The 23397-nt window shown below is 43.6% G+C and overlaps 18 non-coding genes across 18 annotated transcripts; all 18 read left to right on the top strand.

Annotated features, from left to right (window-relative positions):
- The first annotated feature begins 603 nt into the window (after window positions 1-603).
- On the top strand, window positions 604-768 carry LOC144192541 (U1 spliceosomal RNA). The gene has a single exon (XR_013325193.1). It is a non-coding gene; the product is annotated as a U1 spliceosomal RNA (small nuclear RNA).
- A 795-nt stretch (window positions 769-1563) lies between these two features.
- On the top strand, window positions 1564-1754 carry LOC144192661 (U2 spliceosomal RNA). Its single transcript, XR_013325305.1, has one exon. It is a non-coding gene; the product is annotated as a U2 spliceosomal RNA (small nuclear RNA).
- Window positions 1755-2155: 401 nt separating this feature from the next.
- Window positions 2156-2268, top strand: LOC144192778 (U5 spliceosomal RNA). Its single transcript, XR_013325419.1, has one exon. It is a non-coding gene; the product is annotated as a U5 spliceosomal RNA (small nuclear RNA).
- An 898-nt stretch (window positions 2269-3166) lies between these two features.
- LOC144192496 (U1 spliceosomal RNA) lies at window positions 3167-3331 on the top strand. The gene has a single exon (XR_013325148.1). It is a non-coding gene; the product is annotated as a U1 spliceosomal RNA (small nuclear RNA).
- A 4561-nt stretch (window positions 3332-7892) lies between these two features.
- Window positions 7893-8083, top strand: LOC144192650 (U2 spliceosomal RNA). Its single transcript, XR_013325295.1, has one exon. It is a non-coding gene; the product is annotated as a U2 spliceosomal RNA (small nuclear RNA).
- A 413-nt stretch (window positions 8084-8496) lies between these two features.
- Window positions 8497-8609, top strand: LOC144192777 (U5 spliceosomal RNA). The gene has a single exon (XR_013325418.1). It is a non-coding gene; the product is annotated as a U5 spliceosomal RNA (small nuclear RNA).
- Window positions 8610-9507: 898 nt separating this feature from the next.
- On the top strand, window positions 9508-9672 carry LOC144192540 (U1 spliceosomal RNA). The gene has a single exon (XR_013325192.1). It is a non-coding gene; the product is annotated as a U1 spliceosomal RNA (small nuclear RNA).
- A 795-nt stretch (window positions 9673-10467) lies between these two features.
- On the top strand, window positions 10468-10658 carry LOC144192630 (U2 spliceosomal RNA). Its single transcript, XR_013325275.1, has one exon. It is a non-coding gene; the product is annotated as a U2 spliceosomal RNA (small nuclear RNA).
- A 412-nt stretch (window positions 10659-11070) lies between these two features.
- On the top strand, window positions 11071-11183 carry LOC144192723 (U5 spliceosomal RNA). The gene has a single exon (XR_013325365.1). It is a non-coding gene; the product is annotated as a U5 spliceosomal RNA (small nuclear RNA).
- Window positions 11184-12063: 880 nt separating this feature from the next.
- Window positions 12064-12226, top strand: LOC144192547 (U1 spliceosomal RNA). Its single transcript, XR_013325199.1, has one exon. It is a non-coding gene; the product is annotated as a U1 spliceosomal RNA (small nuclear RNA).
- A 793-nt stretch (window positions 12227-13019) lies between these two features.
- LOC144192555 (U2 spliceosomal RNA) lies at window positions 13020-13210 on the top strand. Its single transcript, XR_013325203.1, has one exon. It is a non-coding gene; the product is annotated as a U2 spliceosomal RNA (small nuclear RNA).
- A 412-nt stretch (window positions 13211-13622) lies between these two features.
- On the top strand, window positions 13623-13735 carry LOC144192722 (U5 spliceosomal RNA). The gene has a single exon (XR_013325364.1). It is a non-coding gene; the product is annotated as a U5 spliceosomal RNA (small nuclear RNA).
- Window positions 13736-14632: 897 nt separating this feature from the next.
- On the top strand, window positions 14633-14797 carry LOC144192642 (U1 spliceosomal RNA). Its single transcript, XR_013325287.1, has one exon. It is a non-coding gene; the product is annotated as a U1 spliceosomal RNA (small nuclear RNA).
- A 795-nt stretch (window positions 14798-15592) lies between these two features.
- Window positions 15593-15783, top strand: LOC144192554 (U2 spliceosomal RNA). Its single transcript, XR_013325202.1, has one exon. It is a non-coding gene; the product is annotated as a U2 spliceosomal RNA (small nuclear RNA).
- A 412-nt stretch (window positions 15784-16195) lies between these two features.
- LOC144192721 (U5 spliceosomal RNA) lies at window positions 16196-16308 on the top strand. Its single transcript, XR_013325363.1, has one exon. It is a non-coding gene; the product is annotated as a U5 spliceosomal RNA (small nuclear RNA).
- An 897-nt stretch (window positions 16309-17205) lies between these two features.
- LOC144192803 (U1 spliceosomal RNA) lies at window positions 17206-17370 on the top strand. Its single transcript, XR_013325443.1, has one exon. It is a non-coding gene; the product is annotated as a U1 spliceosomal RNA (small nuclear RNA).
- Window positions 17371-21931: 4561 nt separating this feature from the next.
- LOC144192648 (U2 spliceosomal RNA) lies at window positions 21932-22122 on the top strand. Its single transcript, XR_013325293.1, has one exon. It is a non-coding gene; the product is annotated as a U2 spliceosomal RNA (small nuclear RNA).
- A 413-nt stretch (window positions 22123-22535) lies between these two features.
- LOC144192776 (U5 spliceosomal RNA) lies at window positions 22536-22648 on the top strand. Its single transcript, XR_013325417.1, has one exon. It is a non-coding gene; the product is annotated as a U5 spliceosomal RNA (small nuclear RNA).
- The last annotated feature ends 749 nt before the right edge of the window (window positions 22649-23397 follow it).

Genomic DNA, 23397 nt, shown 5'->3' with positions numbered 1-23397 from the left:
AATTAAATTCTCTACTTTGTGATTCACCCAATATCTCTGAATATACCAAGGCCACAACTCCCTGACGTTGTCTTAGCAGAGTCCCTGACTCCATTAACGTACCAAGAATAGAAGTCCCTGATTTAATCTCAGCGGAGTGCCTGACTCTATTTTGTTCTACCTAAGTTGGGCCCGGACCATAGTGTTCTACATACTTTGGTCCCAGAGCACAAACTATTATGTTCTGTGCAAGTTGCTCCCAGACCACAAAATGTTAATACTAGCGCAGTGATAATACTCATTCAAATTATCACACTTCACGGAGACAGGAGTCAAAGGGTGAACTCACGATCTTGCTCGTTCCGAACCTGCCCTAGTTCGGGGGACCCGTCGCCAGATCACCGGTGCGGCGAGGGAACGTCCGTCGAGTTGACCCTTTCAATGGAGGATGCTGTCGTCGTCGCTCCGGCAATTGTTGGCTGTTGGGTCTCCGGTTTTCGGCACCAAAGTGAGATAGATCTGAAATACAACTTCAGCAGCAGGTTAAGAAAGGGGTGCCGATGAGCCCATGACTGAAGATGTTGAGCAGGCGAAAGAACATAGTGCTGCGTCTGTGTACAACTCATACTTACCTGGCGGGGGCGATACCATGATCATGAAGGTGGTTCACCCAGGGTGAGGCTCAGCCATTGCACTCCCGGCCACGCTGACCCCTGCGAATTCCCCAAATGTGGGAATCTCAACTGCACAATGTCTGAGAGTGGGGGACTGCGTCTGCGCTCTCCCCTGATCGTTTGCTAAATTGCCTTTTAACTGGAGGGTAATTTCAATTTGACGTGCACCCGAATCCAACAAAGTTGATATCGTTCTCACACGCTGCATTCCATGTGTCGATTGAACATTGGCATTCCTTTGGGTTCTGTGATGCTTTCAAAATGGCCACACAATGATCTATACAACAAGGCCAAGGTGATAGAGGCATAACTGAAAATTGTAGTATTTTCTTCTTCAAATCATTTTTGTGTTTGTATCAATCACTGGTTTTCAATTCTTGTGTATTTTGCCTGTGAGGTGATTGTTCAATCCAGTTATAATTTATATCATTTGAATTAAATATCTTTGAAGTGGACAATACTTGTTGAATTGTGAGTTGATCGATTTTGTGACATACTAGTGGAAAGTTGTCTTTGTTCATCACAAGTGCAGGGGACAGGAAGTAATACATTAGGCAGGGGCTGTTGATTTGTTTTCATTTTTTGCAAATAATGTTCAAACAAATGGCTTTTCACTGCTAAGGATATTGGTTGCCAAAAGGAGAACCTTGGTTGCTGGTAAATAGGTTTAGGTTATTGCTACTTTCCTATTGGACCGTTGTGAGTCACATGACCTGAACCACAGCACATTTTTGAAGCATTTGCTCCATTTAAACACAGAAAAGCAACACAGTTTTCCATTATCAAACAGACTGTGTGTAGTTTTAGCTTGTCGTACAAAGTGTGCCTTTGTCGTCATGTGATCTTTGTAACCATTACTATAGCTCGTAATGGCTGGAAGGAAGCCGTCCTTCCTGCCGGCCACTGGGTTATCGTCTCTCGGCCTTTTGGCTAAGATCAAGTGTAGTATCTGTTCTTATCAGTTTAATATCTGATACGTCCCCTATCTGGGGACCATATATTAAATTGATTTTTGGAACTGGGAGATGGCCTAGGGGCTTGCTCCATCCACTCCACGCATCGACCTGGTATTGCAGTACTTGCAGGAATGGTGTGCCCCTCTTCATTGTCAATATCAAGCATTATCTCTCCTCTAAACCTAGAACTCTTGAGAAGGTAATGGTGAAAGGTAAACATGTTACCTGTGAACTAGTGTTGTTATTGAGTTAATTTGTGATAGTTGTGAAGTCATTTGGATCATTTGAATTCACTACACTCCGATAAATCTAACCGATCAACACCCACATGATGATGTCTATGCCCTGCTTCATCTTACACCACAACGCTGCTCCTATCCCCGGTCTGCCTGATACAGTAGCTGCAACGTGATTGGCAGCATTAAAAAAAAGTGATTGGCTGCTCAAAGGACTGGAGTCGCCCATTAGTTAGTAGTGCATTAGCCTGTGTGTTAAAGTACTATTGCGGATATAGACATAGCTCGTTCTGTCGTGCTTTTCGTCAGTACACTTGTTTCTCTTCAGATTGCACAAATCTTTCGCCTTTTACTAAAGATTTCCGTGGGGAGGAACATCAAGAGGTCCGTTCAATTTTTTTGATGCTCTGCGCACGCGGAGCTTCCCTCATTTGTCAAATCAATGTATTTTAAGAAAAATCATCACATTGGTAGATTAGTGCCTGTCTCCATCAAATCTTCTACCTCCTTCAAACTTGTACATAAACCATGCCTCTGCGCCCATCGAGGGTGACACATGCAAGCCCCCCACACTGCGCATTCGCACACACCCCACATTCGGTAACCCGCCAAATCCATCCGACAGTCCGGCAAAAAACCCATCTCCCTTGACGCTCTCCGACCCATATTTATCACTTACTCAATAGTTTGAACAACAATTTTATTCCACATTTACAGAAATTAAATTCTCTACTTTGTGATTCACCCAATATCTCTGAATATACCAAGGCCACAACTCCCTGACGTTGTCTTAGCAGAGTCCCTGACTCCATTAACGTACCAAGAATAGAAGTCCCTGATTTAATCTCAGCGGAGTGCCTGACTCTATTTTGTTCTACCTAAGTTGGGCCCGGACCATAGTGTTCTACATACTTTGGTCCCAGAGCACAAACTATTATGTTCTGTGCAAGTTGCTCCCAGACCACAAAATGTTAATACTAGCGCAGTGATAATACTCATTCAAATTATCACACTTCACGGAGACAGGAGTCAAAGGGTGAACTCACGATCTTGCTCGTTCCGAACCTGCCCTAGTTCGGGGGACCCGTCGCCAGATCACCGGTGCGGCGAGGGAACGTCCGTCGAGTTGACCCTTTCAATGGAGGATGCTGTCGTCGTCGCTCCGGCAATTGTTGGCTGTTGGGTCTCCGGTTTTCGGCACCAAAGTGAGATAGATCTGAAATACAACTTCAGCAGCAGGTTAAGAAAGGGGTGCCGATGAGCCCATGACTGAAGATGTTGAGCAGGCGAAAGAACATAGTGCTGCGTCTGTGTACAACTCATACTTACCTGGCAGGGGCGATACCACGATCATGAAGGTGGTTCACCCAGGGTGCGGCTCAGCCATTGCACTCCCGGCCACGCTGACCCCTGCGAATTCCCCAAATGTGGGAATCTCGACTGCACAATTTCTGAGAGTGGGGGACTGCGTCCGCGCTCTCCCCTGATCGTTTGTTAAATTGCCTTTTAACTGGAGGGTAATTTCAATTTGACGTGCACCCGAATCCAACAAAGTTGATATCATTCTCACACGCTGCATTCCATGTGTCGATTGAACATTGGCATTCCTTTGGGTTCTGTGATGCTTTCAAAATGGCCACACAATGATCTTTACAACAAGGCCAAGGTGATAGAGGCATAACTGAAAATTGTAGTATTTTCTTCTTCAAATCATTTTTGTGTTTGTATCAATCACTGGTTTTCAATTCTTGTGTATTTTGCCTGTGAGGTGATTGTTCAATCCAGTTATAATTTATATCATTTGAATTAAATATCTTTGAAGTGGACAATACTAGTTGAATTGTGAGTTGATCGATTTTGTGACATACTAGTGGAAAGTTGTCTTTGTTCATCACAAGTGCAGGGGACAGGAAGTAATACATTAGGCAGGGGCTGTTGATTTGTTTTCATTTTTTGCAAATAATGTTCAAACAAATGGCTTTTCACTGCTAAGGATATTGGTTGTGTGACAGGGTGAAGTAGTTGATGTTATACATGAGTGCAGGTGTTAAGTTGAAAGGGGACTCATGCCGCTAGCATGCGTTAAACACGGGGCGATGACGTAATGATTAACCAATGGTCATAGACCTTGGTAGGGTATAATAACGGGCTATTCAGACATTTCTCCAAGTTGGTTTGAAAATACAACAACGGACCTGTCTGATTATTTCACCCGTCTTTTAAAGGTATGTTGCTTTGTTTTGAATAACGACTGAGTGTGAGATGTGCAAGAGGCAATAGTAGCATGTCAGAAAGAACGTAATGCTTAGTGATGCTTGTTTACTTCTTTATGTGTGCGCGTAAATGTGCGAGTCTCGGGTATTGTTTACAGCAAGCTACCTTCGGCCGCTGGTTATTTACTTTTTCATGTGTGCGAGTAAATGTGCGAGTCTCGGGTATTGTTTAAAGCGAGCTACCTTCGACCGTGGGTTGTTTACTTTTTTTTATGTGTGTGCGCGAATGTGCGCGTCTCGGGTGCATTGTCTACAGCAGGCTACTTTCGGCCGCCGTTATAACAGTAGCATAATAGTATGCAGTAAATGACGGCCGGAACAAAAGGTAACAAGTTACAATACTCATAAGTTATAATCGTTTATGCAGCAAGTACATTGCTTTGGATTATAACGGGTTGTTAATATGTTACTATGTATATATTTGAGTGTTATTGTATATTATGTTTTGTGTGAATTGCTTAAATAACTAAAGTTGGTTTGAAAATACAACAACGGACCTGTCTGATTATTTCACCCGTCTTTTAAAGGCGAAATACTACCACCCCGTGGAAAATCACGGGTACAACATTTTTGGAGGCACCGCTGGGATTGCTGCTTTGATGACCAGTATTCACAACCTGAGTACTGAATGCTGAGCCCGCAAAACCTAAACCACAACCAGGATCAAGACAGTGAGAAGAGGTGTTGCTGTTAAAAGGAACGTGAAGTTGGCAGAGTACTCGTCATCTGAGGCCAGTAGAGATCATCAGAGAGACGGTAAAAACGTGCCAGTTCAGTGTTCACTTTTGCATCATAAACCAAACTCCTACCGTGTTGAGAAAATGGAAATGGAACGGGAGCAAGTACGCATAGAGGTAGAAGAAATGTTGTACAAGCTAACAGTTAATGACCTGTTAGAAATATGTGATTTCCTTAACATAGGGAAAACGAAACGCATATCAGTATGCAAATTGTTGTGTCACATCGATAACCACCTGGAAAGGAACGAACTCAAAGACGAGGACAAAGGTATGTCTGAGTTGTTAAAATTAAAAGAGGGGATAAGGATGTTGTATGAAGACAGAAGACTGGGGTGGCAGAGACTTTTTGGGGCAAAGCAGGCAATAAATAGTGAACACTTGGCCTCTCTTGAGCGTGAAAAAATTCTCAAGAGGGACCTTGAAGCCATGAAACAAGAACAAGCTAGGCATAATGGAGAGAGCGATAAGCAAAGAAGAGATTTGTTGGAGCAGCTCTCTGCGAGAAATGAAGCTATAGAAAATCTGCAGTACGAAAATGTAGAGTTGAAGAACCAGCTTGACAAAACAGTTGGCTGTTTAGCAAAGGCAGCAGCAGATGTGGAAGCAAAAGAATTGAAGCTTTCATCTTATGAAGAGGAAATAGCCCGACAGAAAAAACTCTTGGCGCTAGAAAACTTGCATACTGATGAAATCGTTCAATCTAAAGATCACATCATCAAAGTACTGAAAGAGGAGCTTGAATTATTGAAGCTGCAAAAAGTTACATTCTTGAGAGAAAGGGAACAAGAACAGGCGAATGAGAGGTTAAAGATGAAATCAACAAGAGCTTTGACGCAATATGGTAGAGATACTGACAAGTCTCCCCTTGAATGTCAAAAATCTAGTGAATTAATTCCTACTCAACAGACAAAGACGAGTAGATTCCCAAAGGTCAAACCAAAACCAGGAGAACGCGTCCTGATAAAAAACCTGACACCAAGAGGAGGACCTGGGAAGCTCCGTGACTTCTGGGAAGATACAGTTCACACAGTGGTGAAGCAAATGGGATCTGGCCTACTAATTTATGAAGTTAGGCCAGGAAGAGGTAAAGATCGTTCCAGAATTCTGTACAGAAATCTACTAATGTCTTGTGAATATTTGCCCGTTGAGATAACACCAGAAAAAGGGAAAATCGGCACGAGGACGCCGAGAAAGAAAAAGCAGCTGGCATCTCATCAGGAGTCAGAAAAAGAAGGCGATGACGAGGATGACTTCCACTGTGAGCTGCGCCAGCTAAATGAGAGAGGTGCCCAGGAGATGGAGCCGGAGCGCGGGCCACTGCCTGTGGACCGGACACACGGGGTGGGGGGCCCTGCTTCCGGACCAGTACAAGTGGAAGAGGACCATCAGCTGGAGGACCTGCCTGGTGAGGGAGCAAACCCTCCTCTTGAAGGTCCTAGTGCTGAACAGTTATCAGAGACTTTCCCGCCAACCGCCGTGGCGGAACCTGAGGCGCTGACTGATGAACGGCTGAGAAGGGAGAGACACCCACCACGACGTACGACCTATGACCATCTTGGAATCCCCTCCTGTTATAGTACACAGTCACCGCAGGAGCGGCTAACTGTTTAGCCTGCACCAGGAGTGGCCCCTTGGTTAGTACACCTGCATCCATATTACCTGCAGCCACTTTTTTTGTTTGGACTCCAACAAGCTTGAACATACAAGGACGACGTGCATGATGCGGTCATGGACTGTTATGGACTGTTATGGACTGTGATTACTGTGCCATCCAGTAAAACGTGGACCGTACGAGTTGTGGATTATATTTGAACTGTGGCCCGGGCCGCCTGGACTGTAATGAGCATCGGCTCACCAATGTGGGAATGTTTGGGAGCATATTAATGTCGGGACGACATTTGTTTTTGTGGGGGAGAGTGTGACAGGGTGAAGTAGTTGATGTTATACATGAGTGCAGGTGTTAAGTTGAAAGGGGACTCCTGCCGCTAGCATGCGTTAAACACGGGGCGATGACGTAATGATTAACCAATGGTCATAGACCTTGGTAGGGTATAATAACGGGCTATTCAGACATTTCTCCAAGTTGGTTTGAAAATACAACAACGGACCTGTCTGATTATTTCACCCGTCTTTTAAAGGTATGTTGCTTTGTTTTGAATAACGACTGAGTGTGAGATGTGCAAGAGGCAATAGTAGCATGTCAGAAAGAACGTAATGCTTAGTGATGCTTGTTTACTTCTTTATGTGTGCGCGTAAATGTGCGAGTCTCGGGTATTGTTTACAGCAAGCTACCTTCGGCCGCTGGTTATTTACTTTTTCATGTGTGCGAGTAAATGTGCGAGTCTCGGGTATTGTTTAAAGCGAGCTACCTTCGACCGTGGGTTGTTTACTTTTTTTTATGTGTGTGCGCGAATGTGCGCGTCTCGGGTGCATTGTCTACAGCAGGCTACTTTCGGCCGCCGTTATAACAGTAGCATAATAGTATGCAGTAAATGACGGCCGGAACAAAAGGTAACAAGTTACAATACTCATAAGTTATAATCGTTTATGCAGCAAGTACATTGCTTTGGATTATAACGGGTTGTTAATATGTTACTATGTATATATTTGAGTGTTATTGTATATTATGTTTTGTGTGAATTGCTTAAATAACTAAAGTTGGTTTGAAAATACAACAACGGACCTGTCTGATTATTTCACCCGTCTTTTAAAGGCGAAATACTACCACCCCGTGGAAAATCACGGGTACAACAGTTGCCAAAAGGAGAACCTTGGTTGCTGGTAAATAGGTTTAGGTTATTGGTACTTTCCTATTGGACCGTTGTGAGTCACATGACCTGAACCACAGCACATTTTTGAAGCATTTGCTCCATTTAAACACAGAAAAGCAACACAGTTTTCCATTATCAAACAGACTGTGTGTAGTTTTAGCTTGTCGTACAAAGTGTGCCTTTGTCGTCATGTGATCTTTGTAACCATTACTATAGCTCGTAATGGCTGGAAGGAAGCCGTCCTTCCTGCCGGCCACTGGGTTATCGCTTCTCGGCCTTTTGGCTAAGATCAAGTGTAGTATCTGTTCTAATCAGTTTAATATCTGATACGTCCCCTATCTGGGGACCATATATTAAATTGATTTTTGGAACCGGGAGATGGCCTAGGGGCTTGCTCCTTCCACTCCACGCATCGACCTGGTATTGCAGTACTTCCAGGAATGGTGTGCCCCTCTTCATTGTCAATATCAAGCATTATCTCTCCTCTAAACCTAGAGCTCTTGAGAAGGTAATGGTGAAAGGTAAACATGTTACCTGTGAACTAGTGTTGTCATTGAGTTAATTTGTGATAGTTGTGAAGTCATTTGGATCATTTGAATTCTTTGTTAATTTCACTACACTTCGATAAATCTAACCGATCAACACCCACATGATGATGTCTATGCCCTGCTTCATCTTACACCACAACGCTGCTCCTATCCCCGGTCTGCCTGATACAGTAGCTGCAACGTGATTGGCAGCATTAAAAAAAAGTGATTGGCTGCTCAAAGGACTGGAGTCGCCCATTAGTTAGTAGTGCATTAGCCTGTGTGTTAAAGTACTATTGCGGATATAGACATAGCTCGTTCTGTCGTGCTTTTCGTCAGTACACTTGTTTCTCTTCAGATTGCACAAATCTTTCGCCTTTTACTAAAGATTTCCGTGGGGAGGAACATCAAGAGGTCCGTTCAATTTTTTTGATGCTCTGCGCACGCGGAGCTTCCCTCATTTGTCAAATCAATGTATTTTAAGAAAAATCATCACATTGGTAGATTAGTGCCTGTCTCCATCAAATCTTCTACCTCCTTCAAACTTGTACATAAACCATGCCTCTGCGCCCATCGAGGGTGACACATGCAAGCCCCCCACACTGCGCATTCGCACACACCCCACATTCGGTAACCCGCCAAATCCATCCGACAGTCCGGCAAAAAACCCATCTCCCTTGACGCTCTCCGACCCATATTTATCACTTACTCAATAGTTTGAACAACAATTTTATTCCACATTTACAGAAATTAAATTCTCTACTTTGTGATTCACCCAATATCTCTGAATATACCAAGGCCACAACTCCCTGACGTTGTCTTAGCAGAGTCCCTGACTCCATTAACGTACCAAGAATAGAAGTCCCTGATTTAATCTCAGCGGAGTGCCTGACTCTATTTTGTTCTACCTAAGTTGGGCCCGGACCATAGTGTTCTACATACTTTGGTCCCAGAGCACAAACTATTATGTTCTGTGCAAGTTGGTCCCAGACCACAAAATGTTAATACTAGCGCAGTGATAATACTCATTCAAATTATCACACTTCACGGAGACAGGAGTCAAAGGGTGAACTCACGATCTTGCTCGTTCCGAACCTGCCCTAGTTCGGGGGACCCGTCGCCAGATCACCGGTGCGGCGAGGGAACGTCCGTCGAGTTGACCCTTTCAATGGAGGATGCTGTCGTCGTCGCTCCGGCAATTGTTGGCTGTTGGGTCTCCGGTTTTCGGCACCAAAGTGAGATAGATCTGAAATACAACTTCAGCAGCAGGTTAAGAAAGGGGTGCCGATGAGCCCATGACTGAAGATGTTGAGCAGGCGAAAGAACATAGTGCTGCGTCTGTGTACAACTCATACTTACCTGGCAGGGGCGATACCACGATCATGAAGGTGGTTCACCCAGGGTGCGGCTCAGCCATTGCCCTCCCGGCCACGCTGACCCCTGCGAATTCCCCAAATGTGGGAATCTCGACTGCACAATTTCTGAGAGTGGGGGACTGCATCCGCGCTCTCCCCTGATCGTTTGTTAAATTGCCTTTTAACTGGAGGGTAATTTCAATTTGACGTGCACCCGAATCCAACAAAGTTGATATCATTCTCACACGCTGCATTCCATGTGTCGATTGAACATTGGCATTCCTTTGGGTTCTGTGATGCTTTCAAAATGGCCACACAATGATCTTTACAACAAGGCCAAGGTGATAGAGGCATAACTGAAAATTGTAGTATTTTCTTCTTCAAATCAGTTTTGTGTTTGTATCAATCACTGGTTTTCAATTCTTGTGTATTTTACCTGTGAGGTGATTGTTCAATCCAGTTATAATTTATATCATTTGAATTAAATATCTTTGAAGTGGACAATACTAGTTGAATTGTGAGTTGATCGATTTTGTGACATACTAGTGGAAAGTTGTCTTTGTTCATCACGAGTGCAGGGGACAGGAAGTAATACATTAGGCAGGGGCTGTTGATTTGTTTTCATTTTTTGCAAATAATGTTCAAACAAATGGCTTTTCACTGCTAAGGATATTGGTTGCCAAAAGGAGAACCTTGGTTGCTGGTAAATAGGTTTAGGTTATTGCTACTTTCCTATTGGACCGTTGTGAGTCACATGACCTGAACCACAGCACATTTTTGAAGCATTTGCTCCATTTAAACACAGAAAAGCAACACAGTTTTCCATTATCAAACAGACTGTGTGTAGTTTTAGCTTGTCGTACAAAGTGTGCCTTTGTCGTCATGTGATCTTTGTAACCATTACTATAGCTCGTAATGGCTGGAAGGAAGCCGTCCTTCCTGCCGGCCACTGGGTTAACGCTTCTCGGCCTTTTGGCTAAGATCAAGTGTAGTATCTGTTCTTATCAGTTTAATATCTGATACGTCCCCTATCTGGGGACCATATATTAAATTGATTTTTGGAACTGGGAGATGGCCTAGGGGCTTGCTCCATCCACTCCACGCATCGACCTGGTATTGCAGTACTTCCAGGAATGGTGTGCCCCTCTTCATTGTCAATATCAAGCATTATCTCTCCTCTAAACCTAGAACTCTTGAGAAGGTAATGGTGAAAGGTAAACATGTTACCTGTGAACTAGTGTTGTTATTGAGTTAATTTGTGATAGTTGTGAAGTCATTTGGATCATTTGAATTCTTTGTTAATTTCACTACACTTCGATAAATCTAACCGATCAACACCCACATGATGATGTCTATGCCCTGCTTCATCTTACACCACAACGCTGCTCCTATCCCCGGTCTGCCTGATACAGTAGCTGCAACGTGATTGGCAGCATTAAAAAAAAGTGATTGGCTGCTCAAAGGACTGGAGTCGCCCATTAGTTAGTAGTGCATTAGCCTGTGTGTTAAAGTACTATTGCGGATATAGACATAGCTCGTTCTGTCGTGCTTTCGTCAGTACACTTGTTTCTCTTCAGATCGCACAAATCTTTCGCCTTTTACTAAAGATTTCCGTGGGGAGGAACATCAAGAGGTCCGTTCAATTTTTTTGATGCTCTGCGCACGCGGAGCTTCCCTCATTTGTCAAATCAATGTATTTTAAGAAAAATCATCACATTGGTAGATTAGTGCCTGTCTCCATCAAATCTTCTACCTCCTTCAAACTTGTACATAAACCATGCCTCTGCGCCCATCGAGGGTGACACATGCAAGCCCCCACACTGCGCATTCGCACACACCCCAAATCCATCCGACAGTCCGGCAAAAAACCCATCTCCCTTGACGCTCTCCGACCCATATTTATCACTTACTCAATAGTTTGAACAACAATTTTATTCCACATTTACAGAAATTAAATTCTCTACTTTGTGATTCACCCAATATCTCTGAATATACCAAGGCCACAACTCCCTGACGTTGTCTTAGCAGAGTCCCTGACTCCATTAACGTACCAAGAATAGAAGTCCCTGATTTAATCTCAGCGGAGTGCCTGACTCTATTTTGTTCTACCTAAGTTGGGCCCGGACCATAGTGTTCTACATACTTTGGTCCCAGAGCACAAACTATTATGTTCTGTGCAAGTTGCTCCCAGACCACAAAATGTTAATACTAGCGCAGTGATAATACTCATTCAAATTATCACACTTCACGGAGACAGGAGTCAAAGGGTGAACTCACGATCTTGCTCGTTCCGAACCTGCCCTAGTTCGGGGGACCCGTCGCCAGATCACCGGTGCGGCGAGGGAACGTCCGTCGAGTTGACCCTTTCAATGGAGGATGCTGTCGTCGTCGCTCCGGCAATTGTTGGCTGTTGGGTCTCCGGTTTTCGGCACCAAAGTGAGATAGATCTGAAATACAACTTCAGCAGCAGGTTAAGAAAGGGGTGCCGATGAGCCCATGACTGAAGATGTTGAGCAGGCGAAAGAACATAGTGCTGCGTCTGTGTACAACTCATACTTACCTGGCAGGGGCGATACCACGATCATGAAGGTGGTTCACCCAGGGTGCGGCTCAGCCATTGCCCTCCCGGCCACGCTGACCCCTGCGAATTCCCCAAATGTGGGAATCTCGACTGCACAATTTCTGAGAGTGGGGGACTGCGTCCGCGCTCCTGATCGTTTGTTAAATTGCCTTTTAACTGGAGGGTAATTTCAATTTGACGTGCACCCGAATCCAACAAAGTTGATATCATTCTCACACGCTGCATTCCATGTGTCGATTGAACATTGGCATTCCTTTGGGTTCTGTGATGCTTTCAAAATGGCCACACAATGATCTTTACAACAAGGCCAAGGTGATAGAGGCATAACTGAAAATTGTAGTATTTTCTTCTTCAAATCATTTTTGTGTTTGTATCAATCACTGGTTTTCAATTCTTGTGTATTTTACCTGTGAGGTGATTGTTCAATCCAGTTATAATTTATATCATTTGAATTAAATATCTTTGAAGTGGACAATACTAGTTGAATTGTGAGTTGATCGATTTTGTGACATACTAGTGGAAAGTTGTCTTTGTTCATCACGAGTGCAGGGGACAGGAAGTAATACATTAGGCAGGGGCTGTTGATTTGTTTTCATTTTTTGCAAATAATGTTCAAACAAATGGCTTTTCACTGCTAAGGATATTGGTTGCCAAAAGGAGAACCTTGGTTGCTGGTAAATAGGTTTAGGTTATTGCTACTTTCCTATTGGACCGTTGTGAGTCACATGACCTGAACCACAGCACATTTTTGAAGCATTTGCTCCATTTAAACACAGAAAAGCAACACAGTTTTCCATTATCAAACAGACTGTGTGTAGTTTTAGCTTGTCGTACAAAGTGTGCCTTTGTCGTCATGTGATCTTTGTAACCATTACTATAGCTCGTAATGGCTGGAAGGAAGCCGTCCTTCCTGCCGGCCACTGGGTTATCGCTTCTCGGCCTTTTGGCTAAGATCAAGTGTAGTATCTGTTCTTATCAGTTTAATATCTGATACGTCCCCTATCTGGGGACCATATATTAAATTGATTTTTGGAACTGGGAGATGGCCTAGGGGCTTGCTCCATCCACTCCACGCATCAACCTGGTATTGCAGTACTTCCAGGAATGGTGTGCCCCTCTTCATTGTCAATATCAAGCATTATCTCTCCTCTAAACCTAGAACTCTTGAGAAGGTAATGGTGAAAGGTAAACATGTTACCTGTGAACTAGTGTTGTTATTGAGTTAATTTGTGATAGTTGTGAAGTCATTTGGATCATTTGAATTCTTTGTTAATTTCACTACACTTCGATAAATCTAACCGATCAACACCCACATGATGATGTCTATGCCCTGCTTCATCTTACACCACAACGCTGCTCCTATCCCCGGTCTGCCTGATACAGTAGCTGCAACGTGATTGGCAGCATTAAAAAAAAGTGATTGGCTGCTCAAAGGACTGGAGTCGCCCATTAGTTAGTAGTGCATTAGCCTGTGTGTTAAAGTACTATTGCGGATATAGACATAGCTCGTTCTGTCGTGCTTTCGTCAGTACACTTGTTTCTCTTCAGATCGCACAAATCTTTCGCCTTTTACTAAAGATTTCCGTGGGGAGGAACATCAAGAGGTCCGTTCAATTTTTTTGATGCTCTGCGCACGCGGAGCTTCCCTCATTTGTCAAATCAATGTATTTTAAGAAAAATCATCACATTGGTAGATTAGTGCCTGTCTCCATCAAATCTTCTACCTCCTTCAAACTTGTACATAAACCATGCCTCTGCGCCCATCGAGGGTGACACATGCAAGCCCCCACACTGCGCATTCGCACACACCCCACATTCGGTAACCCGCCAAATCCATCCGACAGTCCGGCAAAAAACCCATCTCCCTTGACGCTCTCCGACCCATATTTATCACTTACTCAATAGTTTGAACAACAATTTTATTCCACATTTACAGAAATTAAATTCTCTACTTTGTGATTCACCCAATATCTCTGAATATACCAAGGCCACAACTCCCTGACGTTGTCTTAGCAGAGTCCCTGACTCCATTAACGTACCAAGAATAGAAGTCCCTGATTTAATCTCAGCGGAGTGCCTGACTCTATTTTGTTCTACCTAAGTTGGGCCCGGACCATAGTGTTCTACATACTTTGGTCCCAGAGCACAAACTATTATGTTCTGTGCAAGTTGCTCCCAGACCACAAAATGTTAATACTAGCGCAGTGATAATACTCATTCAAATTATCACACTTCACGGAGACAGGAGTCAAAGGGTGAACTCACGATCTTGCTCGTTCCGAACCTGCCCTAGTTCGGGGGACCCGTCGCCAGATCACCGGTGCGGCGAGGGAACGTCCGTCGAGTTGACCCTTTCAATGGAGGATGCTGTCGTCGTCGCTCCGGCAATTGTTGGCTGTTGGGTCTCCGGTTTTCGGCACCGGAGTGAGATAGATCTGAAATACAACTTCAGCAGCAGGTTAAGAAAGGGGTGCCGATGAGCCCATGACTGAAGATGTTGAGCAGGCGAAAGAACATAGTGCTGCGTCTGTGTACAACTCATACTTACCTGGCAGGGGCGATACCACGATCATGAAGGTGGTTCACCCAGGGTGAGGCTCAGCCATTGCACTCCCGGCCACGCTGACCCCTGCGAATTCCCCAAATGTGGGAATCTCGACTGCACAATTTCTGAGAGTGGGGGACTGCGTCCGCGCTCTCCCCTGATCGTTTGTTAAATTGCCTTTTAACTGGAGGGTAATTTCAATTTGACGTGCACCCGAATCCAACAAAGTTGATATCATTCTCACACGCTGCATTCCATGTGTCGATTGAACATTGGCATTCCTTTGGGTTCTGTGATGCTTTCAAAATGGCCACACAATGATCTTTACAACAAGGCCAAGGTGATAGAGGCATAACTGAAAATTGTAGTATTTTCTTCTTCAAATCATTTTTGTGTTTGTATCAATCACTGGTTTTCAATTCTTGTGTATTTTGCCTGTGAGGTGATTGTTCAATCCAGTTATAATTTATATCATTTGAATTAAATATCTTTGAAGTGGACAATACTAGTTGAATTGTGAGTTGATCGATTTTGTGACATACTAGTGGAAAGTTGTCTTTGTTCATCACAAGTGCAGGGGACAGGAAGTAATACATTAGGCAGGGGCTGTTGATTTGTTTTCATTTTTTGCAAATAATGTTCAAACAAATGGCTTTTCACTGCTAAGGATATTGGTTGCCAAAAGGAGAACCTTGGTTGCTGGTAAATAGGTTTAGGTTATTGCTACTTTCCTATTGGACCGTTGTGAGTCACATGACCTGAACCACAGCACATTTTTGAAGCATTTGCTCCATTTAAACACAGAAAAGCAACACAGTTTTCCATTATCAAACAGACTGTGTGTAGTTTTAGCTTGTCGTACAAAGTGTGCCTTTGTCGTCATGTGATCTTTGTAACCATTACTATAGCTCGTAATGGCTGGAAGGAAGCCGTCCTTCCTGCCGGCCACTGGGTTATCGCTTCTCGGCCTTTTGGCTAAGATCAAGTGTAGTATCTGTTCTTATCAGTTTAATATCTGATACGTCCCCTATCTGGGGACCATATATTAAATTGATTTTTGGAACTGGGAGATGGCCTAGGGGCTTGCTCCATCCACTCCACGCATCAACCTGGTATTGCAGTACTTCCAGGAATGGTGTGCCCCTCTTCATTGTCAATATCAAGCATTATCTCTCCTCTAAACCTAGAACTCTTGAGAAGGTAATGGTGAAAGGTAAACATGTTACCTGTGAACTAGTGTTGTTATTGAGTTAATTTGTGATAGTTGTGAAGTCATTTGGATCATTTGAATTCTTTGTTAATTTCACTACACTTCGATAAATCTAACCGATCAACACCCACATGATGATGTCTATGCCCTGCTTCATCTTACACCACAACGCTGCTCCTATCCCCGGTCTGCCTGATACAGTAGCTGCAACGTGATTGGCAGCATTAAAAAAAAGTGATTGGCTGCTCAAAGGACTGGAGTCGCCCATTAGTTAGTAGTGCATTAGCCTGTGTGTTAAAGTACTATTGCGGATATAGACATAGCTCGTTCTGTCGTGCTTTCGTCAGTACACTTGTTTCTCTTCAGATCGCACAAATCTTTCGCCTTTTACTAAAGATTTCCGTGGGGAGGAACATCAAGAGGTCCGTTCAATTTTTTTGATGCTCTGCGCACGCGGAGCTTCCCTCATTTGTCAAATCAATGTATTTTAAGAAAAATCATCACATTGGTAGATTAGTGCCTGTCTCCATCAAATCTTCTACCTCCTTCAAACTTGTACATAAACCATGCCTCTGCGCCCATCGAGGGTGACACATGCAAGCCCCCACACTGCGCATTCGCACACACCCCACATTCGGTAACCCGCCAAATCCATCCGACAGTCCGGCAAAAAACCCATCTCCCTTGACGCTCTCCGACCCATATTTATCACTTACTCAATAGTTTGAACAACAATTTTATTCCACATTTACAGAAATTAAATTCTCTACTTTGTGATTCACCCAATATCTCTGAATATACCAAGGCCACAACTCCCTGACGTTGTCTTAGCAGAGTCCCTGACTCCATTAACGTACCAAGAATAGAAGTCCCTGATTTAATCTCAGCGGAGTGCCTGACTCTATTTTGTTCTACCTAAGTTGGGCCCGGACCATAGTGTTCTACATACTTTGGTCCCAGAGCACAAACTATTATGTTCTGTGCAAGTTGCTCCCAGACCACAAAATGTTAATACTAGCGCAGTGATAATACTCATTCAAATTATCACACTTCACGGAGACAGGAGTCAAAGGGTGAACTCACGATCTTGCTCGTTCCGAACCTGCCCTAGTTCGGGGGACCCGTCGCCAGATCACCGGTGCGGCGAGGGAACGTCCGTCGAGTTGACCCTTTCAATGGAGGATGCTGTCGTCGTCGCTCCGGCAATTGTTGGCTGTTGGGTCTCCGGTTTTCGGCACCGGAGTGAGATAGATCTGAAATACAACTTCAGCAGCAGGTTAAGAAAGGGGTGCCGATGAGCCCATGACTGAAGATGTTGAGCAGGCGAAAGAACATAGTGCTGCGTCTGTGTACAACTCATACTTACCTGGCAGGGGCGATACCACGATCATGAAGGTGGTTCACCCAGGGTGAGGCTCAGCCATTGCACTCCCGGCTACGCTGACCCCTGCGAATTCCCCAAAAGTGGGAATCTCGACTGCACAATTTCTGAGAGTGGGGGACTGCGTCCGCGCTCTCCCCTGATCGTTTGTTAAATTGCCTTTTAACTGGAGGGTAATTTCAATTTGACGTGCACCCGAATCCAACAAAGTTGATATCATTCTCACACGCTGCATTCCATGTGTCGATTGAACATTGGCATTCCTTTGGGTTCTGTGATGCTTTCAAAATGGCCACACAATGATCTTTACAACAAGGCCAAGGTGATAGAGGCATAACTGAAAATTGTAGTATTTTCTTCTTCAAATCATTTTTGTGTTTGTATCAATCACTGGTTTTCAATTCTTGTGTATTTTGCCTGTGAGGTGATTGTTCAATCCAGTTATAATTTATATCATTTGAATTAAATATCTTTGAAGTGGACAATACTAGTTGAATTGTGAGTTGATCGATTTTGTGACATACTAGTGGAAAGTTGTCTTTGTTCATCACAAGTGCAGGGGACAGGAAGTAATACATTAGGCAGGGGCTGTTGATTTGTTTTCATTTTTTGCAAATAATGTTCAAACAAATGGCTTTTCACTGCTAAGGATATTGGTTGTGTGACAGGGTGAAGTAGTTGATGTTATACATGAGTGCAGGTGTTAAGTTGAAAGGGGACTCATGCCGCTAGCATGCGTTAAACACGGGGCGATGACGTAATGATTAACCAATGGTCATAGACCTTGGTAGGGTATAATAACGGGCTATTCAGACATTTCTCCAAGTTGGTTTGAAAATACAACAACGGACCTGTCTGATTATTTCACCCGTCTTTTAAAGGTATGTTGCTTTGTTTTGAATAACGACTGAGTGTGAGATGTGCAAGAGGCAATAGTAGCATGTCAGAAAGAACGTAATGCTTAGTGATGCTTGTTTACTTCTTTATGTGTGCGCGTAAATGTGCGAGTCTCGGGTATTGTTTACAGCAAGCTACCTTCGGCCGCTGGTTATTTACTTTTTCATGTGTGCGAGTAAATGTGCGAGTCTCGGGTATTGTTTAAAGCGAGCTACCTTCGACCGTGGGTTGTTTACTTTTTTTTATGTGTGTGCGCGAATGTGCGCGTCTCGGGTGCATTGTCTACAGCAGGCTACTTTCGGCCGCCGTTATAACAGTAGCATAATAGTATGCAGTAAATGACGGCCGGAACAAAAGGTAACAAGTTACAATACTCATAAGTTATAATCGTTTATGCAGCAAGTACATTGCTTTGGATTATAACGGGTTGTTAATATGTTACTATGTATATATTTGAGTGTTATTGTATATTATGTTTTGTGTGAATTGCTTAAATAACTAAAGTTGGTTTGAAAATACAACAACGGACCTGTCTGATTATTTCACCCGTCTTTTAAAGGCGAAATACTACCACCCCGTGGAAAATCACGGGTACAACATTTTTGGAGGCACCGCTGGGATTGCTGCTTTGATGACCAGTATTCACAACCTGAGTACTGAATGCTGAGCCCGCAAAACCTAAACCACAACCAGGATCAAGACAGTGAGAAGAGGTGTTGCTGTTAAAAGGAACGTGAAGTTGGCAGAGTACTCGTCATCTGAGGCCAGTAGAGATCATCAGAGAGACGGTAAAAACGTGCCAGTTCAGTGTTCACTTTTGCATCATAAACCAAACTCCTACCGTGTTGAGAAAATGGAAATGGAACGGGAGCAAGTACGCATAGAGGTAGAAGAAATGTTGTACAAGCTAACAGTTAATGACCTGTTAGAAATATGTGATTTCCTTAACATAGGGAAAACGAAACGCATATCAGTATGCAAATTGTTGTGTCACATCGATAACCACCTGGAAAGGAACGAACTCAAAGACGAGGACAAAGGTATGTCTGAGTTGTTAAAATTAAAAGAGGGGATAAGGATGTTGTATGAAGACAGAAGACTGGGGTGGCAGAGACTTTTTGGGGCAAAGCAGGCAATAAATAGTGAACACTTGGCCTCTCTTGAGCGTGAAAAAATTCTCAAGAGGGACCTTGAAGCCATGAAACAAGAACAAGCTAGGCATAATGGAGAGAGCGATAAGCAAAGAAGAGATTTGTTGGAGCAGCTCTCTGCGAGAAATGAAGCTATAGAAAATCTGCAGTACGAAAATGTAGAGTTGAAGAACCAGCTTGACAAAACAGTTGGCTGTTTAGCAAAGGCAGCAGCAGATGTGGAAGCAAAAGAATTGAAGCTTTCATCTTATGAAGAGGAAATAGCCCGACAGAAAAAACTCTTGGCGCTAGAAAACTTGCATACTGATGAAATCGTTCAATCTAAAGATCACATCATCAAAGTACTGAAAGAGGAGCTTGAATTATTGAAGCTGCAAAAAGTTACATTCTTGAGAGAAAGGGAACAAGAACAGGCGAATGAGAGGTTAAAGATGAAATCAACAAGAGCTTTGACGCAATATGGTAGAGATACTGACAAGTCTCCCCTTGAATGTCAAAAATCTAGTGAATTAATTCCTACTCAACAGACAAAGACGAGTAGATTCCCAAAGGTCAAACCAAAACCAGGAGAACGCGTCCTGATAAAAAACCTGACACCAAGAGGAGGACCTGGGAAGCTCCGTGACTTCTGGGAAGATACAGTTCACACAGTGGTGAAGCAAATGGGATCTGGCCTACTAATTTATGAAGTTAGGCCAGGAAGAGGTAAAGATCGTTCCAGAATTCTGTACAGAAATCTACTAATGTCTTGTGAATATTTGCCCGTTGAGATAACACCAGAAAAAGGGAAAATCGGCACGAGGACGCCGAGAAAGAAAAAGCAGCTGGCATCTCATCAGGAGTCAGAAAAAGAAGGCGATGACGAGGATGACTTCCACTGTGAGCTGCGCCAGCTAAATGAGAGAGGTGCCCAGGAGATGGAGCCGGAGCGCGGGCCACTGCCTGTGGACCGGACACACGGGGTGGGGGGCCCTGCTTCCGGACCAGTACAAGTGGAAGAGGACCATCAGCTAGAGGACCTGCCTGGTGAGGGAGCAAACCCTCCTCTTGAAGGTCCTAGTGCTGAACAGTTATCAGAGACTTTCCCGCCAACCGCCGTGGCGGAACCTGAGGCGCTGACTGATGAACGGCTGAGAAGGGAGAGACACCCACCACGACGTACGACCTATGACCATCTTGGAATCCCCTCCTGTTATAGTACACAGTCACCGCAGGAGCGGCTAACTGTTTAGCCTGCACCAGGAGTGGCCCCTTGGTTAGTACACCTGCATCCATATTACCTGCAGCCACTTTTTTTGTTTGGACTCCAACAAGCTTGAACATACAAGGACGACGTGCATGATGCGGTCATGGACTGTTATGGACTGTTATGGACTGTGATTACTGTGCCATCCAGTAAAACGTGGACCGTACGAGTTGTGGATTATATTTGAACTGTGGCCCGGGCCGCCTGGACTGTAATGAGCATCGGCTCACCAATGTGGGAATGTTTGGGAGCATATTAATGTCGGGACGACATTTGTTTTTGTGGGGGAGAGTGTGACAGGGTGAAGTAGTTGATGTTATACATGAGTGCAGGTGTTAAGTTGAAAGGGGACTCCTGCCGCTAGCATGCGTTAAACACGGGGCGATGACGTAATGATTAACCAATGGTCATAGACCTTGGTAGGGTATAATAACGGGCTATTCAGACATTTCTCCAAGTTGGTTTGAAAATACAACAACGGACCTGTCTGATTATTTCACCCGTCTTTTAAAGGTATGTTGCTTTGTTTTGAATAACGACTGAGTGTGAGATGTGCAAGAGGCAATAGTAGCATGTCAGAAAGAACGTAATGCTTAGTGATGCTTGTTTACTTCTTTATGTGTGCGCGTAAATGTGCGAGTCTCGGGTATTGTTTACAGCAAGCTACCTTCGGCCGCTGGTTATTTACTTTTTCATGTGTGCGAGTAAATGTGCGAGTCTCGGGTATTGTTTAAAGCGAGCTACCTTCGACCGTGGGTTGTTTACTTTTTTTTATGTGTGTGCGCGAATGTGCGCGTCTCGGGTGCATTGTCTACAGCAGGCTACTTTCGGCCGCCGTTATAACAGTAGCATAATAGTATGCAGTAAATGACGGCCGGAACAAAAGGTAACAAGTTACAATACTCATAAGTTATAATCGTTTATGCAGCAAGTACATTGCTTTGGATTATAACGGGTTGTTAATATGTTACTATGTATATATTTGAGTGTTATTGTATATTATGTTTTGTGTGAATTGCTTAAATAACTAAAGTTGGTTTGAAAATACAACAACGGACCTGTCTGATTATTTCACCCGTCTTTTAAAGGCGAAATACTACCACCCCGTGGAAAATCACGGGTACAACAGTTGCCAAAAGGAGAACCTTGGTTGCTGGTAAATAGGTTTAGGTTATTGGTACTTTCCTATTGGACCGTTGTGAGTCACATGACCTGAACCACAGCACATTTTTGAAGCATTTGCTCCATTTAAACACAGAAAAGCAACACAGTTTTCCATTATCAAACAGACTGTGTGTAGTTTTAGCTTGTCGTACAAAGTGTGCCTTTGTCGTCATGTGATCTTTGTAACCATTACTATAGCTCGTAATGGCTGGAAGGAAGCCGTCCTTCCTGCCGGCCACTGGGTTATCGCTTCTCGGCCTTTTGGCTAAGATCAAGTGTAGTATCTGTTCTAATCAGTTTAATATCTGATATGTCCCCTATCTGGGGACCATATATTAAATTGATTTTTGGAACCGGGAGATGGCCTAGGGGCTTGCTCCTTCCACTCCACGCATCGACCTGGTATTGCAGTACTTCCAGGAATGGTGTGCCCCTCTTCATTGTCAATATCAAGCATTATCTCTCCTCTAAACCTAGAGCTCTTGAGAAGGTAATGGTGAAAGGTAAACATGTTACCTGTGAACTAGTGTTGTCATTGAGTTAATTTGTGATAGTTGTGAAGTCATTTGGATCATTTGAATTCTTTGTTAATTTCACTACACTTCGATAAATCTAACCGATCAACACCCACATGATGATGTCTATGCCCTGCTTCATCTTACACCACAACGCTGCTCCTATCCCCGGTCTGCCTGATACAGTAGCTGCAACGTGATTGGCAGCATTAAAAAAAAGTGATTGGCTGCTCAAAGGACTGGAGTCGCCCATTAGTTAGTAGTGCATTAGCCTGTGTGTTAAAGTACTATTGCGGATATAGACATAGCTCGTTCTGTCGTGCTTTTCGTCAGTACACTTGTTTCTCTTCAGATTGCACAAATCTTTCGCCTTTTACTAAAGATTTCCGTGGGGAGGAACATCAAGAGGTCCGTTCAATTTTTTTGATGCTCTGCGCACGCGGAGCTTCCCTCATTTGTCAAATCAATGTATTTTAAGAAAAATCATCACATTGGTAGATTAGTGCCTGTCTCCATCAAATCTTCTACCTCCTTCAAACTTGTACATAAACCATGCCTCTGCGCCCATCGAGGGTCACACATGCAAGTGTTGTACCCGCGATTTTTCACGGGTAGAAGTATTTCGCCTTTAAAAGACGGGTGAAATAATCAGACAGGCTCTTTGTTGTATTTGTATTTCAAAGCCAACTTCAGTTATTTAAGCAATTCACACAAAACATAATATACAATAACACTCAAATACATACATAGTAACATATTAACAACCCGTTATAATCCAAAGCAATGTACTTGCTGCATAAACGATTATAACTTATGAGTATTGTACTTGTTACCTTTTTTTCCGGCCGTCATATACTGCATAACTATTATGCTACCCTTACAACGGCGGCCGAAAGTAGCCTGCTGTAGACAATGCACCCGAGACTCGCGCATTTACTCGCACACATGAAAAAGTAAATAACCAGCGGCCGAAGGTAGCTTGCTGTAAACAATACCCGAGACTCGCACATTTACTCGCACACATAAAAAAAAGTTAACAAGCATCACTAAGCATTACGTTCTTTCTCACATGCTACTATTGCCTCTTGCACATCTCACACTCAATCGTTATTCAAAACAAAGCAACATACCTTTAAAAGACGGGTGAAATAATCAGACAGGCTCTTTGTTGTATTTGTATTTCAAAGCCAACTTAG

The sequence above is a fragment of the Stigmatopora nigra genome, unplaced genomic scaffold (assembly GCF_051989575.1).
Source record: "Stigmatopora nigra isolate UIUO_SnigA unplaced genomic scaffold, RoL_Snig_1.1 HiC_scaffold_26, whole genome shotgun sequence".
NCBI classification, from domain to species: domain Eukaryota; kingdom Metazoa; phylum Chordata; class Actinopteri; order Syngnathiformes; family Syngnathidae; genus Stigmatopora; species Stigmatopora nigra.
Note: the sequence above shows the minus strand (reverse complement) of the source record. Positions and strands in the feature narration are given on the sequence as shown.